This window comes from Acomys minous (assembly GCF_964271855.1).
Source record: "Acomys minous genome assembly, chromosome: 8".
NCBI classification, from domain to species: domain Eukaryota; kingdom Metazoa; phylum Chordata; class Mammalia; order Rodentia; family Muridae; genus Acomys; species Acomys minous.
Genome location: NC_140489.1, coordinates 93,995,330 through 94,015,169, shown reverse-complemented (window position 1 = coordinate 94,015,169; position 19,840 = coordinate 93,995,330). Strand labels below are relative to the sequence as shown.

The following is a 19,840-nucleotide window of genomic DNA, read 5'->3' as shown; positions in this document are numbered from 1 at the left end:
TGTAAATGTATTTTGTTGGAAATTCTATTTCTTTCAAGGCCAGTGGGAGAGAGGTCCTAGGACCATAAATATTTTCTCTGAAGTGTTTATAAGTAAAATGACATTGCAGGAGAGGGTTGAAAAATGTGTTGCTGTGTGCTGAATTACATGTGGGTCCTTGGCAATCTTTTTTCTTATTAGAAATGATTATATTGTTGTCTCTTAAAACTGAAAAATGTTCATGAGCTTCTAAATGAATGGAGGGGAATGCCTATGAAGAAGAAAGGGAAAAGAAGGAAGAGGAAAAGGAAAAGAGGGAGAAGGAAGAGGAGGAGGAGGTCACTGGGTATCAGCTCTAACTCCCAGCCCTCATCCTAAAGCTGGGAAACAGCTCTCTGTACTTCCGCTATTGTTTCAACTAGTGCTAAGAGTGAGACTTGTGAGAGCTTAGTAGCCACTTTGCTTTTTATTTTCTCCTCATAATGACTATGTTGTGGAGTGGGGTTCAACTCGTGTGTTTGGCTCTTTGATGGAAAATATGTTCCATATGCTGTGCAAGGTTCTTGTGCAAGGAATGAACAAGTGGATCAATCTCCCCATCAACTTCTCTTCTCATAACCCACTCCTTTATAACAGGAAAGCTCTGTAAAAATAGTTGGCCCTATAATTTCAGATCATAGCTTTATTAGTTTGACAAAGATCCGTAGGTCAGAATGGGTAGACTCTAATGTAAAATCAATGTAGAACAAAGCTACAGAGTCTTTCTTGGTGTCAAAGTGGATAAAATGTCTGGTTAATTATAGGAAAGAATATTAACAGCAATTCATCCTTCTGTCACTTTCACTAACATGATTAAAATAACCACAATTCTGATTCTTACAGCAGGCAGAAAGTATGACAGTGTGTTATCCACATATTTGTATGAGAAGTTTCAAGCTTCTGATAGCATTGTTCCTGTGTGAATACAAATATTTGGTTAACATACATATACATTTCTATTGAGTATATTCCATCTATATATAGAATTGTTGCTCCATGGAGTATCATTCTTAAATTTATTAGACAATCCAAAATAGCTTTGCAAAAATTACTCTGCCAGCTTATATTTATAAACTTGAAAATTATTCCCCTCCTTAACCATCTCACCTATGGTTGGTATTGACTGTGGCTTTATACATTGGAATGGATATAAAATAGGCCACCAAGGAACAACCATTCTAAGATGAAACCAGGATAATCAGCTAACTTAAGCACTACAATGTGTTACCCAAGTTTTGGAAAGAACATGATTGATACTATTTTGAGCTTAAATTAAAAGATATCTGGCTTAACTGTATCATGTGGAAGAAAGAGGCACAAAGTATAAGAACTGGAGGGAGTGATTTTCAATATCACAGCATCTCCTGGATGTAACCATGCTCATAGACTCATGAACTCACAGTAGCAATAGCCATATGCAAAGACCTGAAAAAAATCAACACAATCAAAGTCCCAGTCATGAAGTCCTGTGTCTGCCTGAGGAACCATTGACAATTAATGCCTGCTGGGAGAGGGATAGTTGCTTTCCTTGAAGGATATGGCCCTTGGGAGGCTACCTATGCTCCCGTAGATGTTCCTAAAGTCGCATACATATGTACAATACAAAGTGGAATCAGTGGCATCCAGCATTGACATGAGGTATATAAAGCTAACTATAACTCAACTTTGAGAGGATCTGTTTTCTTGTTCTGAACTTCTAGACCACCTGCATGTGCAGATACATATACTTAGGCATGTGCACATGCACATGCACACATGCACGTGTGCACACACACACGCACACACACAATTAGAAAGTTTAAAAAACATGAACATGAAGAGCAAAAGCAGTACAAGAATCAAGAATGAATTGGACTAGAGGGAATGTTGAGCAGAGTGCACTATATGCATATATAAAGTTCTCAAATAGTACAATGGAATTAGAATTGGGGTATACAGTAATAACTTGTCAAATAAAATGGCTACTCAGATCATTGCCTGTTTTTTTAAGTAGTTGATCTATCTTTGTGACTATTGAGTTATAAGTGCCTTTTGTTTTGACTTCATGATTTGTAAGTATTTTATCATGTTTTTCAGGTTGTATTTTCATTTTTTTCTCTGGTACTGTTTGTAATACCACATATATGGTTAATTTGATGGCATCCAAGTTCGCTTTCTTCTTTGTGCTTATGTTTTTGGCATCATATGTATAAGATGTTTACCTTTGTCAGGGTCCAATTTACTACTGTATTTTATCACAAGACTTGTATATCTTTAGCTGCTACATTTAGGTTGTGATGCATTTTTTTCATATGTAGATATCCATATCCAGGTGGTTAAGTCCTGTTTGCTGAAAGCATTGCTCCTTCCACAATGAATTATCTTGACACCTTTGCTGAACATTGTGACATCAGCAACATGGTAAGGTAGAAAATACCAGTCTTTATCTCTTCACAAAACTACAATTAGATTGTTACACAAAATTAAACTAGCTTCAGGAGGGCTGAAGGTTTCAATTAAGAACTCCAGCTATACCATGGAGAATAAAAAGAACAGTTGCACAAAAATAACTCTGTAGAGATCAGTATATGTGAGGCTTCTGTATATAAATGGTAACAAAGACAGAAGGCAACAAAAGGAAGGGAAGCTAATGTCAGTATTGGCCATGTAGTGGGTGTCATTATAGTATCCAGTGTCTTGCTCTGCAAAGGCTGACAGCCATATTCTTTTCTAAGATAATTGGCATCCATGGCAATTACAGACTCACAGAGATACTGTTGCGATCTCTCTCTTACTCCAGGTCATTTTCACATGACCCTGGGACTACAACCATCAAGAACAGCATTCATTCATACTCACTGGGGTAGAACTAAACTTTCTCCATGCATGTTGCACTGTAGATGCCAACTTACACTCCAGATTCATGAGTCATTGCTAATTCAGGGCAACATCATCCTTAGCCCAGAACAACTGTTTTTCCATGTCTACTTGTGCTCTGGAACTGACTTTCTTTAATGTTCCATGAGCAAGTATGATTTAGATATCAAGGCTATGTGAAAACAAGGTAAACTAACCTACACAGGCCCTCTGTCACTCCACAGATGTCTATCATGTAAACTCATGTTCTCTGCTACACTAGGGGCGATATGTATGAGACTCCTTGTCACTGTCATCATTGATGCTACTTTTTAATTAAACTAGAGTCAAGAGGGCTGATGTTCATTATGAGTTCCCAATTGAGAACCCATTTAGAGCTACTGAGATTCCTCAAAAGCTTTGTAGCCACTACATATACCACAGCGTTTGAAACTAAAGAGCACTATAGTTTTGGGCCCATGCTAACCTAAGCTAAAATAACTGTAGAGACTTTATGTTGCTGTAGTGGACTGCAGAGACTTTCACTGCAGCCATATCTGTTTTTCTTTTACAGAGTTCAGTCTGCAAATTATAGAATTTATAGCTCCATCAAAATAGAGACAATCAATATAAGCAACAAGGATCCTGAGGACAAAAAAAAGACACAGTCAAAACCCCAAAACAGCAACAAAAACCCAGCAACAGAACAGAAAACAACCAAAGGGACACAATATTTTTTGAGTAACTGACCCCCATAAAATAATGATTTATGAATTACCCGACAAAGAATTCAAAAGAATTCCTCTAAGGAAATAAGCTATAGGAGAGTAAAGGTGGATAGCAACCAAATCAAGAAAACAATACACAGAGAAAGCAAAAGTTCACAAGATATAGTACAATGAGAGAGAGAGAGAGAGAGAGAGAGAGAGAGAGAGAGAGAGAGAGAGAGAGAGAGAGAGAGAGAAGGATGAGGCACTTGCTTTAGAATGTACAAGGCTGAAAGTCAGAATACCAGCACCACAAAGCAAAGAAAAACAGAACAAAACAACAACAAAAAACCCACTCAGCTTCATCCATGGGCATGCAGCCCTGACAGTGCTGTGTGTTTGTGAAAGCTAAGAGGCCCAAACAGAAATGCTGGCTGCAGGTCACAATGAAAGAAATGAAACATGCAAATCAGCAAAAGAAGCAACTGGACAGAAGAATCTGTGAACTCAATCCAAGTTATTTGCAAGTTTTCTGTCAGAGGGGGAAAAAAGAATGCAGATAAGTCTTTCAGACTCTTCAGAAATCACCAATATAGATAACATTTGTATTTTCAATTTTTTAAAAGAAAACTGGAGAAAAGAAGAGAAGTATACCTAAGTAGACGATGGTTTCCCAATATTTGAACAGGCATTAATATGAAGGTGCAGGAAGTCATGCACTTACTATGGATCAGTTTAAGAGCTTTGGCTTTATTATGGTGCCAATGCAATAGACATTGAGTGGAAAGAAAGCAGTAATTTTTTAAATCTTTTCCTAGGATAATGATGTCTTGTGCTAAGCAGCAGCAATGATTTGCACATCATATTTCTCTATGTACTACTAGGGGGAAATTATTGACACTCCACAGTGCATTATGTTGGTAAGCTAGCATGTGCAGTAGGCTCAGTTTCTTGCATGTATTTTTCACTTCCAGTAACCTCCTTCGACAGTTAGTTGGGATGCAACTCTAAAGTAGAGGAACCAGCTACATGTGATTCTTAAAACTTTCCAACAAAGTTCTCCTTCATGATTATCTTAAGGCTCGTTATAACATGAAGGTTAAAAATCAAACATTCAAGAAAATATTGAATGGTGAAATAGGAAAGATACTCCTTGTATGTGGACTTATCTTTCTAAGAATTTGTAGTGCAGGTGATAGCAGGGTGAAATATTTTTAAAGAATATCATACCTAGAAAAACATTATTTAATCATGAAGAAGAGTTAGAGCCTTTCTCAGACAAACAGAAGTTAAGGGAGTTCCCCACAATTGCAATGGCCTTGTAAGAAAATGCTAAAGGTATTATTCTACTTAAAGTGAAAGGACAGTAGTTTATATGTGAGGATATTTGAAACTACAAAATTACTGCTCAAAATTCAGGATATACTCAAATTTAAAGTGCTGAAACTATATATATATATATATATATATATATATATATATATATATATATATATGAGGAAAAACTACTAAAACTGTTCTTGTAACTATGAAAAAGGTCTGGAGAGATGGGTGAGTCATTCAAGCATAAGATATCAAAAATATTCCCAGCACTGATAAATGCTGGGTGTTGCTCTACAATTATAATCCCAGTACTGGGGAGGAAAGAGAAGAGTATCCCTGGGGCTGGCTGACAGTGCACTGAATTGATAAGACCCAAGTCCAATGAAGGACCTGTTTCAAAAACAACAAACAAAAAGAAAATAAATAAATGGGTGGATGAACAAATAAAGTGATGAGACATTGAAGAAGACCCCATATGTTCACCTCTGGCCCCCACAGGCACACTAATATATGTGCATGCTCATCTGGGCATATGAACATGTAAACTCATATACACACATAATTTAATAATGAACACATGGCCTAAAATATATAAATTGTGACATCAAAACCTAAGTATGGGGAGAGGAGTGTGCATGTGTGTAGTTTTTTAAAGAGGGATGCAGTTTAGGCACTAGCTTAGGATAGGCATTTACAGCTCTACATTATATGTCAACATCATGGTAGCCACATAATAAAACCCTATGGGACAAGAAAAAGATGAAGGATCAAGGCAAAACAGTGTGGAAGATCACCAATGCTAAGAGACACAGCATGAGACAGATAGATGGGGACTAAAGTTGAACAATGTGCTAAAAGTGAGCTCTCATTTACCAACCATCATTTTAAATACCAGGTCCAATCAATTTCTTTATTAGCATAGATAAATCAATTGAAAATAAAATCCACAGTCTCATGCTGCAGAAGACTCCTTTTGGTTTTAAATAATGAAGCAGTGCCAATAAGTATTGGTAAATACATTTTAGCTGGAGAAAATAAATTATAAGTCCGAATCTGTGACTGGAGAAAAAGCCATTATACAATAACTGGGAGTAAATTCATCAAGCAGATAAACATTGTAATTACATATGTATCCAATATTAGAGCATCCAAATATATAAAGCTAACGTTGCCATTTTAAAGGGCAGACAACAAAATAACAACATTAGGTAACATTCATATTACACTTTCAACAGTGGACAGATCATCCAGACTAAAATAAACCAATAAGAAATATTTGGACTGGAATTTCACTTGAGACCAAGTGGGCCAAAGGAACATAAGCAGCATGTTTTGTCAGACAGAAGCAGAACCCATATTCTCAAGTGCACTTAGGATGTTCTTCAGTATGTACCGTATAAATGCCACAAGATAAGTGTAAAGAGATCGGAGAAGCTTTAGATCATAACAAGCATATTTTTAGTTCATATTATTATCAAACTAGGTATCAGTAACAAAAAGATTTTTAAGAAAATTCTCAATTGCGTGTATTTTAAAACATGTTCTTCAACAAATAATAAACTAATCTTCACATCTCTCTCTCTCTCTCTCTCTCTCTCTCTCTCTCTCTCTCTCTCTCTCTCTCTCTCTCCTCCCTTCCTCCTCTCTTCCTCCACTGGCTCCAGCCCACCTCAGCTCATCAAGTCACATCAGGACTGAGTGTGTCCTGTTCTCTTTCCCTGTGGCCCTATGGAGGTAGCCCTACCAGGGAGGAGTAATCAAAAAGCAGGCAACAGAGACCGTGCGAGAGACAACCCCTACTCCCCTTACTAGGGGAACTATATGAAGCCTTAGCTGCCCATTGGTTACATATATGTATGCGGCCTAGCAGGGATTGGCTCTCTCCAGTGGGATAGGTCTCAGGTTGGGTCATGCATTGGTAGGACATTCCTCAATCTCAGTTCCACGTTTATGACTCCATATCTTGTAGGCAGGGTACATTTTGTGTCAAAGTTCTTGTGGGTGGGTTGATATTCCTCTCTTCCACTAGGAGTCCTGTCTGGTTAGAGGGTAACCTCTTCAATCTCCATGGCTCCTGTTACTAGGAGTCTCAGCTAGAGTCATCCTTACATCCTCCCAGAAGCCTACCCTGACTTAGGTCTCAAGCTTGTCATAGAGATGCCTCTGCTCATAGTTTCTCTTCTCTCTGCAGGCCCTCTCTCCTCCCACTCCTGTTCTCCTCTGGTCTGATCTCCACCCTTGCCTTTAATCCCAGCACTCAAGAGGCAGAGGCAGGAGGATCTCTGAATTCAAAGCCACCTGATCTATAAAGAGAACTCCAGGACATCCAGTGCTACACAAAGAAACATTGTCTTAAAAGACAAAACAAGAAGAGCAAAGTTGAACAAATGATATTGGGAAAGCATGTATTCACATAGAAATTTGATATTGGATATTAATCTTATTGAATACACAAAGTTTAACTAAAAGTATATTAAACATCAAATCTAACAAACCCAAAACATACAACTCCTAAAAGAAAGCAAAGTAGAAAACTTCCATCATCTTGGTCATGACAAAAGACATAGATATTTCTAGATATGACATTAACATCACAGGCAACAAAAGGAAAAGGAAATGGATCTACATCAAGCTAACTAAAGAAACTCTGCACAACATGGGGCCAATGCATATGATAGAAATATAGACCTGGAGAATACATCACACAATTCAATCACATAACAGTGGAGAGTCAAGGACCTGAAGAGACTGTTTCCTAGGAGGACAAGACTGGCCAACAAGTATATGAAGGAGCGTTCAATATCATCATTCTTCAAGGAAGTGTACATTATAATCACATCAGATACCACATTACATCTCTAAGGGTAAATATTATCACAAGGCGAAGAAGGTACAAATGTCCACTCAAGGATTGAGAAGAAGGCAAACCTCACATATTATCAGAGGTACGCAAATGGGTATAGACCTTAAGTTTCGAAAGAAAATGAGTAGAACTACTATTTGGTATATTTATTTAGTCTATTTTTTAACTATTAAAATACTTAAAACTAAGTAACTTCATAAAGAGTTTGCTTGGCTCAAGGTTCTGAAGTTTAAGGATTTGGCATTCCCATCAACTAGGATCTGGTGAGCAGCCTGCGGTGATATCACAGTGGTGGGTGTGAGAGGGAAGAGTCACATAGCAAGACACCTAGCCACAGTGTGACTGAGAGGTCATGCTCACCCTTTCACAGTGACACGTATTCTATAGCAAAGTCAGGATCCCATGAAAATGACCTTAACCATCATCTGAGGTCAGAACCCTTAATAATCCAAGGATCTCTCATTAGATCTCCCTCCACAAGTCGTGATAACTCAACAATCCCACAATGGAGACAAAGATCTCAGTGCATGATCTCTGGAGGAACACAACTAAATCACACCCAATCCATAAAGCACATAGCTAGGGAAACGAAGCTAAGCATCTCTGAGGGGTACGTGAACTCATTGCAACAGGCTTAAACTTACTGAGTTGGGAAAAAATTAACTGTCTTGACGGCTAGATATATTATGAAATAAGATGTGTGAATACATACACAAATATAATTCAGTGTGAAAATTAAATACAGCCTATCATTTCCACCAACATAAATAAAGCTGTAGTATATAATGCTAAGTAAAATAAGCCAGGAACAGATAAATGCTAAAATTGCGCGTGTAGAATCAACAAAAGTAAAGATCATAGATGTTGAGAATATAGTGGGTGTGGGGTGATTAGGGGTGGGAGCGATGGAAGTGTTGAGATATTATTTAAAGGCAATGAAAAGGTATTTAGAAGAGGAATGAGCCCTGAGTGCCACATATACAACAAAAATCTCTATACTTAATATTCTCTGAGAAAAATGATCTTGAGAATTCCCATCACAAACACAGTGAAAATACTGTCAGAGGATAGAAATGCAAATTATTTTGATTGCAGTACTCATTTCACAACGCAGACATATATCAAGCCATCTTGTTATACCCTTTGAATATATATTTTTATTTTCAATATACCTGAAAATCAATTGGGAGGCTTAAGTTCTAGATTTTAGTAGTATTCACTCATCTATTTGTCGCCCAGGGTGCGACTGACAAGCTGTCTTGATTACCCTGTAGTTTTGTAGTACATTTACAAATTTAGGAGAATTTGTACTATTATTCTTTTTCAAAAATTTCAGGGATCTTATTTTTGGTCGTCTGCATTCCATATGATTTGTCAGCTTCTCAGAAAGTCAGCTGTCATTTTAAAATCTATTTGTTTATTTTATAATAACCTTTCCAACAGATGTTAAATGATATCTTTTGATTCTGAATGGCATTTCTCTGCTAATTACTGGTACTGAATCCTTTTTTCTCTTTAAAAACTATCCATGTTTATCTTTTTTGATCATAATATACATTATCTCTACTTTTCCTTCCACCAAAATCTTCTATGCTTCCCACTGCCCCATTGTTCTCTTTCAAATTCATGATCTCTTTTTTCTTTACTTGTTGTGCTACACATGTACGTGCGTGCCTGCGCGCGCGCGCACACACACACACACACACACATGCATGCACACATTTACAAACACATGCAGTCTCTTTCTCTCCTAAATATTAAATAAATACATACAACCTACTCAGTCAGTACAATGTTACTTATATATGTGTGATAAACAGAACAGAACATCAGTAAATGCAGTTTTACATTGTATATTGAATTTTACCAGCTTAATAATCTTAAGTCTTCCAAACTATGAGGTGATTGCAGGTCATCATTTAAAGATTTGTGTCTTTATGTTTTTCCAGTGTATACTAGTTTTCATTACAGAGGATTGACACTAGGCTGGTGACAATTCTTCCTAATATTGCATTCTTTTTAATGTTATTGTAATGGAATTGTTTTCTTAATTGCATTTTGGCTCAATAATTTCAAGTATATAGAAATGAAGTGATTTTTATATGTTATAATGGGACTAAATACTTTTACATGGTTCTTTAGGATTTTCTGTATGTGAGATCATGCCACCTGTAAGGATGGATGGTTTCATTTCTTTCCTTCTAATGTGAATGAACTTATGTTTTCCTCCCCCCATCTACATGAACTTAAGTGGACCTCTAGTATAATTTAAAAATAGCAAAAGAAATATTTTTGCTTTATTCCTGGTAAGGAATGCTAAGTGCTAACTATGTGTAATATAAGAATCAGTTTTAATGATGGAAAACAACTTTCAAAGGACTTGGGTAGTAAATTTCAGAGGTAAGATTCAAACTGAAGACATTTTCAGTGTATATGCCCAGATTCCATATGTGTTCTGTATACTTACCTAGACAATATTCAAAATTACTCTGGTAGTGTTCGCGACCCAAACATATTTTGTAAGTCAAGAACACTCCTAATGGTAGTTAGGAAACTCTCAGCTTTAAATTAGTATTTATGACATATTTCCTTCAGTAAGAATTATGATGTTTAAGCACTTAAAGTCAGAGGGGGGATGAAAGAAGCCATTATTATTTTTATTTTTATTTCTTAGTTTAAAATTTTATAAATCTTGTCATTTGACAGTTACATACATTACATAATGAATTTTAGTTTCTTCCAGTCTTGCTGGATTCTTTTTACTCAAGGAATCCCCAGTTCTGTGCCTTCACGTCTTCATTTGTATGTGATTCACTGAGTTTAATTAACGTTTTTTTGTCTAAGCATGGCTGGGAGGTGATTCAGCAGAGCAAAGACAACTTATCCCCAGAAAGGAACTGGTTATGTAAGCCTGGTCAAGAGCCCATTGCTGGAGAGGTCATGGGCTCGATAGGGAGCCTATCACAATTGTTTGCTAACTATAGTTCTCAAACTGATTTCTGGATCCTCATGTTTATCCCCATAGATTAGTGCTGTGCCGGTCCGCATCAGAGGCATTTCCTGCTGCAGTCACGAAGAAACACACAACTGGGCAAAAGGGCTGACTGTAAATGATGGTGGAGCGCCCAGCTCTAAATGGGACAGCCTTGTTATTTCTGAACGAAGCTTGAGATGCAAATGCTATAGAAATAGGACTTAGTTTCTTTTTTAAAATGCAAGAATGGATGGTGGTGAAGAACAGCAGATGCCGCCTTGCCCCGTTTCATACAGTAGCATGTTTTGAGATGGTATATACTTTCCTAAGGACAGGTATGAATTAAGTGATACACAATAGAAAACCAGATCTCTGGGTTTTATGGCTCAAAATTAGACTAAGGATTTTAATTTCTGTTTCAGTTGGCTGAATGAGTGTCTGCAACGAGACCTACTGACTAATATAGCCACAGACAATGAGAAGCCCTTGGGAGCCTCCAGAGAGAAAGGATAATGGAATGACCTGGTGTTACTACCCTCTAGGGCTAGAAATGAGGCACTGGGGCTTTGACAGATCGAGAACCAGGCTGGTGTTACAGTCTGGTAAGTGTATCTCATCTTCTGAGTAATTACAACTAGAGGGCTACAGAATCCTAAAGGGAATGCTCTCTATAAGAGGCCTGGAGAAAAGTTGCAGAAGTACTTGAATGTAGGATATGAACCCAGGAAGAGTGGAACCAGGATGAGGCCTGGGCATCTATTGCCAGCTTTTTCTAAGGGGGTACTGAATAGACTTTCCTCAGATGGAAAAGGGTATCCAAAAAGGTCACTTTCTTAAGTGCTATTCTTGTGTTTAAAAAAAAAAAAAGAAATAAAAACAAAGGCTGGAAACCAGAAGCACACAGGAAATTGGTGTCGAAGGAAACAGTGAGGTAGACACAAACAGGCTATTTGTCAAACTGTCTTCTGTTCAGGAGGATAGTCTGAGACCTTGTTATCTAATGCTCCTGTCTTCATTGTGCTGTGCTCTGCAACAAATTAAAGACATTGTCAGAAACTTAGCTACTCAACAAGAGCTCTTATTTATCTGGTGGTTCCATAGGTCAGAAGGGCAAATGCTGTGGTGGATTCTCCAAGCAGGCTTTTACTACAATAGGACTCTGCTGGTACAGTTCTCACTTGGGACTAACAGTCCCTTCTACACTGATCACTGCAGGAATTCATTCCTTTGTCTCTTCTTTCAACTCAACCCCTGACCCCTTAGTCCCTAAGCCATGGATGGAAGATCTAGTCCTTCCAGTGCATTGCCTCTCTGATTTCTCCCTTGCATTATTAGTCTGACTCTATTGGTCATGTTGCTACTCTGAGCCTCATTGAGTATTATGGGTAGTGCTGTTATTCTAAAAGCCAATTGATTAGTAACTTTAGTTACCTCTGAAGATCTCCTTTGTCCTTAATTTTGCATAAAGATGTGAATAAAATGGGGCAGAGCTCAAAGGCTTTGGGGGAAATGGATTTTTATACTATGTATTAATTTTTTATTTATTGAAATTAAAATATAATTATATCTTTTTTTTTTTGGTTTTTCGAGACAGGGTCTCTCTGTGTTAGCCTTGGCTGTCCTGGACTCACAAACTAAGGCACCAGCCAAGGACAATACAGGCGGTAAACCTTAAACCCCTACCCAGATCTAGCCAATGGACAGAACACTCTCCACAGTAGAGTGGAGAGTGGGATATTACTTTCTCACATACTCTGGTGCCTCACCTTTGACCATGTCCCCTGGAGGGGGAGACCTGGTGGCACTCAGAGGAAGGACAGCAGGTTACCAAGAAGAGACTTGATACCCTATGAACATATACAGGGGGAGGTAATCCTCCTCAGGAACAGTCATAGGGGAGGGGAATAAGGGGAAAATGGGAGGGAGGGAAGAATGGGAGGATACAAGGGATGGGATAACCATTGAGATGTAACAAGAATAAATTAATAAAGGAGAAAAATAAATAAATAAATAAAGAGAAAAAATATAATTATATCATTTTATTCATCTTTTTCCTTCCTATAATCCTTTCCGTTCACTTCCCACCATCATTGTCTCTCAAATTCAGTGCATCTGGCCTCTTTTTAATCAGTATTATAAATATCCATTTTAATGATAAGAATTCTAAGTCATGGGAATATTAAATAAGTAGCCAATGGTATGTATATAAGTCACTGGGACTCTGATCCTCCTAGCAGCTTTGGATTTCCTAGTGTTTGGGATATGACATGTTTGATGAGGGCCTAGTATTCTGATACCCATCACACAGGCATTCTAAATCTTTGAGTAATGGTATTTTAATCTTTATAAATTTAATATGTGATGTTTTATAAATGAAGCAAAATGATGCCTCAAATAAGAAGTAGGGTGTTCTGCATTGTATGCAATAAGGCAGCTAGTAGACTACAGACAGTCTTGCCTCCATAGAAGAGGGAGATGGTTGAAAGCCAACAATGAGCCAGCAAGCTCATACTGACACCACAGAGGTGGTTGCTTCTTAGACAACGGCATCTAGCTTTCTTTGAAATGGAATGCATATGTCACAGACATCATTCATAAATAGCCCAAAGGCTCGTGTTCCAGGTGAAATTATTTTAGAATGGATACAATAGGACATCATATCAGAATGGGAAGAACAGTGCATGGGATTTTTATTCCCAAATTGATTTTTATCCATTTTCAGAAATTGCCAAGCTTACAAATGACAAGCACATAATTAAAGTGAATTGAATCTTGAGTTCCAAAGTAAAATGTCCAATTAAATTGTTGTATGACAAATTTAGTAAGACCCCCTTCTGCTGGACTTTAAATGTGCAAAAGTGGGTGTAACACGGAGCACAAACACCAGACTCTGAAATAAGAGCTGGAATTTTGATGAGCTCATAATGGGACTTAATGTGGAAAATACAGAACTACACGGAAAAGGAAGATTTCAGAGAGCTGTGACATCTGCGTGGGATCAGTTCTCCAGATCAAATTTAGTTGATTATTTAATGACATTTTTGGCTCCTGAATAGACCCTGAGTGATTACACACTCTCGACTTCTTACACACAGTCATCATCACTAAGGAAAAACCTGTCACTATAACTCCTCTGCATGTTTGGTTGCCTCAGAAACACAGCGGTGTTATTAGAAGTGAAACTTTTATGTGTATATGCTCAATATATTGTTTCTAGCTCAAAGTGAAATATTGATAATTGCCAACCCCTCCCCAATTTATATCCAGATTACTTTTATTAATTGAATGGAAATAAATTTATAGAAAATGTTTCTGAATACCAGATTCTGAGAGATTCTACCATTAAGAGAAACTGTGTTGGCATCAATAATGCAGGCCAAAAATTTATTCATTTATTATATAATTGAGGAGGGATATTTATATAAAACTACAGTGGAGTGAGTTTACAAAATAGCCACAAATTTATAGTTATGCAGTGGTTATCTCACAAGCCTCATTCAAATACCCAAACTCTTCCATTTGCTGTTCATATTTCTCTTTGTCTCAACCTTGCACACTTTTGAACCTCTTTTCTCATCATCTTCTTTCCCATTCAAAACAACACATGGCAGCCAGAATCCCCATCGGTCCATCTGCCTCTCCCAACATATTGGAAACTGAAAGCTTTGGGAGTTCTTGGACTTGGGAGAATTCTGTAGAGGCTGCAGGAGTATTAAGTTCCCTTATAGTTTTCCAGTCAGTGGAGAACAGAACTGCTGGTTAAAATGAGGAGAACATCTGCAACTCAGAGTGCAAGTAGTCACAGTATAAATTAGGAAACAGAGAATTCATTACGTTGAATCACATCACCAAGTCAATTTGAAATGGCTAAGCCATAGGAGATTCACCTTGCTTAATCTGGTCCAGGGCTTGGATTTATCCAGACTTCCTTGGAGGTAAATATTTGATATATATTAAGTAATATAACTTCCTCATAACACATGCTACCAGTCATCTGTTTTGCTTCTGTATAGATTTTTTATCTTTCAAATAAAGGAATTATTAATGTTCTGATGACTTCACTTTTGACTGATTAACAAATTCATTTGTTTAATCCTAATAGCCTAGCAATGACATTAGAACTTTGAGATCCTGTTGGTATAGTGGAAGGGATGTGTGGTTTGCAAAAACTCCTGGTTGCTCTATAGATTTTTTGATCCAAAGCACACCAGACTGGCTAGACATGATAATGGTGGTCATAGACACTTGGACTAGGAATTGAAATCTAGGACTTGGATTTTAACAAAAATCCATGATGGTGCCCATCTTGTTCCTTTCTGTCTTTTTTTAAAGTATGTGATCTTTTTATCACGTTTATTAATGGATTTGTACAGATATTTATGAGGGTCTATGGGTCATGAGTTCTTTGCTGAGGCCCAGGGTATTATCCTGTGGCTGAATTCTGAATCAATTAGAGGCCACTGCATAACTTGTCAGGTGCAATAATTTTTTCTCAATGATTCTCTTCCTCTCACTACCATGAAAAAAGTAGGATCTATGTGTTCATCTTCCTTGACAGTACACTTGGAAGAACTAGAGAATGGTTTGCATTCTTATAAACACACTAGGTTGCCTCATTTTACTAGGATTTGTTTGCTCAGTGACATCTTCTTAGATTGCCCTTTCTTTTACTGGACTTCAAGTTAATATCAGCAGGAAGTGAAATTTACTCTCCCATACCAAATGTTCTAATCACAGGAATGGTAGTAAGTGCATTTTTCGTAAACTTAATCATTTTTCTGTGATTACACTACTACAATATTCTTTTAATTTTTCATTAAATATTTTACATATGCATTTTTGTTATTACACTTATATACAAAAAACTACCTACAGCAAGAAGAACCATGAAACAATCAGGAATTATATATATATATATATATATATATATATATATATATATATATATATATGTTACATTCATAGTATTTTGGCTATTTGTATTTGGCAGCCTTAAATAAACCATCTTTCGCATCTTGGTGAATCTAAAATTCTGAATGTAAACCAATATCTATTATATCTCATCTTTATCAACTTAAAACATCTATCTAGACCAAAAAAAATCTTAACCTCTAAACAACTAAGCTTAATTGCAAAACTAAGCTATCTGGTCTTCAACCCGATCAGAGAATTGCAAAGAAATAAAATTAATTGCCTTAGTATACAAGGATTCCTGGTTAGTACCTTCCCAAATGAGAAGAAAACAGAGACAGTTTGCTGCCTGAACAGTCACCCAAAACTCTCTAGAACTTTGGAGCATCATCTTCAGGCTTCTGGCCCAATATATCTGACAGATATTTGTGAAACAGGAACTATTGAGGACTTGCTTACCCTGTCTTGGCAGAGTTTGGCTGTCAACTCTGTCTTCATTCAAGCTTGCACATTTTTTGGGTAGAATTCTGTCTATGGTAGAAGCAAGAACATTTTGCTCAGTGGCTTGTTTGCCACATTTGAAACCATTGCCATGAAGAAGTTCTTTGATGTTCATCATCTTCCTTGAAGTAGGCTAGGAGTTGCCAGGAATTAGCCTGTCTTGTTGTCAAAGAATCTTTAAAATAATAAAAAACATCTTTAAATGCCATATTCTGTATGTCTCTGAGGTTTGTGAACACCTTTTCTAACTGTTTTACCTTATTTTTCTATAGAGTCATATCTATCTGTTACACCTAGGATGTATATTCTAGTGATAAAAGTAGACTAGTGATTGACATGACCATGATTTGATCAGGTAACAATTAATTTGTATAACATACTTATCCTAAATAGCCTGCAATAACACTTTCAAAGTGTTAGAAATAAACCTTGTAATATGATTGAGTATTATTAGAGTAGAAATATGTATAATGTGTATAAAGAATAATCTTAAATTTTAGTTTGTATGGATGTATGTAAAATGAAACTTATTTTGCTTCTATGTACAAAATTCTATACCACTGAATTAAAAATAACCTGTGAGTAACAAGTAAGGCATTAAATTGAGGAGTAGATTCAATAATCTACTTTTTGTCCTATCATCCCTTTATATTTCTATATTTCTCCTTTTTTTCTTTTCAACCCCTATCTCCAAACATAAGAATGAAAGAAAGGAAAAGAAGAGACATTCCTGAGTCCAATGTTGTTTTCTCTGTAAATAAGACCACATCATGCATGGTCCTTAGTTGGTGTGTCAGTGTCTGTGTTGTAGTATAGTTATCCTGTATTATATGGCTAGTATCTGCTTATGAGTGAGTATATATCATGTGTGTCTTTCTGGGTCTGGGTTACCTCACTCATGATGATCTTTTCTAGTTCCATCTATCTGCCTGAAAACTTCAAGATTTCCTTGTTTTTAATAGCTGAGTAGTATTCCATTGTATAAATGTACCATAGTTTCTTTATCCATTTTGTAGTTGAGGGATATCTAGGTTGTTTCTAGATCCTGGCTATTACAAATAAAGCTGCTATGAACATAGTTGTGCAAATGTCCTTGTATGGTTATATCGAGCATCTTTCGAGTATATTTCCAGGAGTGATATGGTTGGATCTTGAGGTAGAATTAGTCCCACTTTCCTGAGAAAGTACCAGAATGATTTCCAAAGTGGTTGTATAAATTTTCACTTCTGCCAGCAATGGAGGAGTATTCCCCTTTCTCCACATCCTCGCCAGAATGTGCTGTCACTTGAGTGTTTTATGTTAGCCATTTGGATAGGTGTAAGATGGAATCTCAGAGTCATTTTGCATTGCACTTCCCTGATAACTAGGGATGTTGAACATTTCTTTAAGTGTTTCTCAGCCATTCAGTATTCCTATGTTGAGAATTTCCTGTTTAGTTCTGTACCCCATTTTTTAAAAATGTGGTTATTTGGTTTGGTGGTGTTTAATTTCTTAAAGTCTTTATATATTTTGGATATTAGGACTTTGTTGGATGAAAGGGTTGGTGAAAAATTTTCCCAGTCTGTAGGCTGTCATTTTGGTCTGTTGACAGTATCATTTGCCTTACAGAAACTTTTCAGTTTAAGTTTTTTTAATTATTGCATTTATTTGCACATGTGGGTGATTATGTACATGCACACAGGAGCATGTCACAGCAGGAGTGATGAGGTCAGAAAACAACTTATAGAAGTCAGGTTTAATTCCACTACACAGGTTGTAGGAATACACCTCAGGACTTTTTCAGGCTTGGCAAGAAGTAATTTTATGCAGTGAAACATCTCTCTAGCCTATTTCTCAACATTTTTTATTTCTGTTTTATGTCTCCTCAATTTAAATGATAGGTGGGTATCTTTGAATGTAAAGGATATCTGTATTCAACCCATGTTGAATCCATAATTCTTAAGAAAATAGTGAAATCAATAAAAAATAATTCATTTTTGATCAGATCTAAAGTACACATAGGAAGTTTGCATCCCAGCTCAGACAAAAAAAAAGTCTTTTTGTAATCTTAATTTTGTCCAATTAACTGTATCTGCTTAGACTTCACTATTCTTCCAAGATCAGCTTAGCCTTGTCCAGGGACAACTGCATCACATCCTCAGAACACAGAGTAGAAAGGGACCTCAGAGATCAAATTTAATGCTTTTCATTACTTGGATTTAAAGCTATCTAGATGCAATCTAGAGGTTCCCTGACTTATTATGAGTTACGAGATTTAAGATATAAAATAATCAGTATTTATTAAATACAATATTTGGGAAGAATAATTTCTTTAAAATACTCATCCTGCAGAAGTAATTAGATCCTCCATCTATTTGGCAAGTTGTTTATCCACTGTGAGCTTTTATCTGTGTTATTTTATGTAAACCAAATTATATCACAAGGTCAGAATATATTTTTGTCCTTCTAAGCCCTTTAAAAAATCTCACAGGAGTCTCTAGAGTTCTGCATGGTGCCTACCACATGCACAAGAGCCATTTCCTCTCCCCTCAGCCTCCCCCAAAGCTGCAGTGCATTGTCTTTGCAGATGGCTGCTATTACCTCAGCCCTGAGAGAGTCAGTCATGGTCCAAAGTTGCACCTCATCTGTTAACTCTCCAGTAGTCTGCAGAGGCAAGTCAGCATCTGCAATGAGATCATGCATGTAAACACAACCTGGAGACTTGTTTTTAGCCCTGTATCACACCACTGAGGTGAAATTTGAAAACAGAGCATTACTGGGGTGGTCAGTAACAGACGCAGGATGATGCAAATGGAGGGGTTCTCTTCCAGATCAACTTTCCTCTCTGCAAAGCACTGGAGCATGAGCTCAGCACCTGTGTTGTCTATTGTCAGAAAGCATGTACCATGTTCTGTACAGCCTCAGTCCAGACAACTTGTAGTTCCCTCAGTCAACCCTGTTTACCATTTCAAACCCAACCTAAGGACTTCCTCTTAGGTATGCTTAGAAAGAACTAAGCTGACCTTACTATTAGGGCTGTAGCCTTACAGTTCAGATAGTCAAATCCCAGCATACCCAAGGCACAATATTGGATAAAATGTGAATGACTTTCTGGCAACTAATAAGTAGGAGAAACAGACTAGGGAAAACATGTATTATTCCATGATGAGTATGTGAATGACTAAGGGGGGATGGAAGGAGGGGAAATATTATGGACAAATATGGGCAAGTAACTCATGAGCAAGATGTTAAAGGACATATATAAAGACATATATGTGCATATATAAAATACTTATATTTATATATAAAGACACACACACACACACACACACACACACACACACACATCTTATATACAAACAGAAAGACTTGGGTAGAATTCCACAGTCTAGTGACTTTGGGGAATATTTAGTAAAATAGACTTCTATGACAATTTGTGGGAACAAGTACGAGAAATAGGATAACATGACAAGAGATAAGGGCTCAGGGTTATCCTCAATGTGAACATTTCAGTTTACAAGTGAGAGCCAACTTGACTCGGGTAGGAAAAATTAAATTCTGTTCAGGAAACAATCTAGCAATGGTTAATAGTTGCTAGGAAGCCTTTCTGTAAGATTCTCTCATGCCCTTGCAGATTTGAAGCCAAGTGAAAACCCTGGAGCAATTTCCTAGGCAGCAGTGACCCTGAGACTGATACCTTAGAGGCACAGTGGGACTAAGGTGGTAGGG

General features: G+C 37.1%; 1 long non-coding RNA gene across 1 annotated transcript in view; it reads left to right on the top strand.

The window, feature by feature from the left end:
• LOC311603823 overlaps positions 1 to 11,243 on the top strand; it is a 294,782-nt gene extending 283,539 nt beyond the window's left edge. The window contains exons 3-4 of the long non-coding RNA XR_014781276.1: positions 7,075 to 7,747; positions 11,143 to 11,243. This is a non-coding gene — a long non-coding RNA (uncharacterized lncRNA). The remainder of the gene's footprint in view (positions 1 to 7,074; positions 7,748 to 11,142) is intronic.
• Positions 11,244 to 19,840: the final 8,597 nt, after the last annotated feature.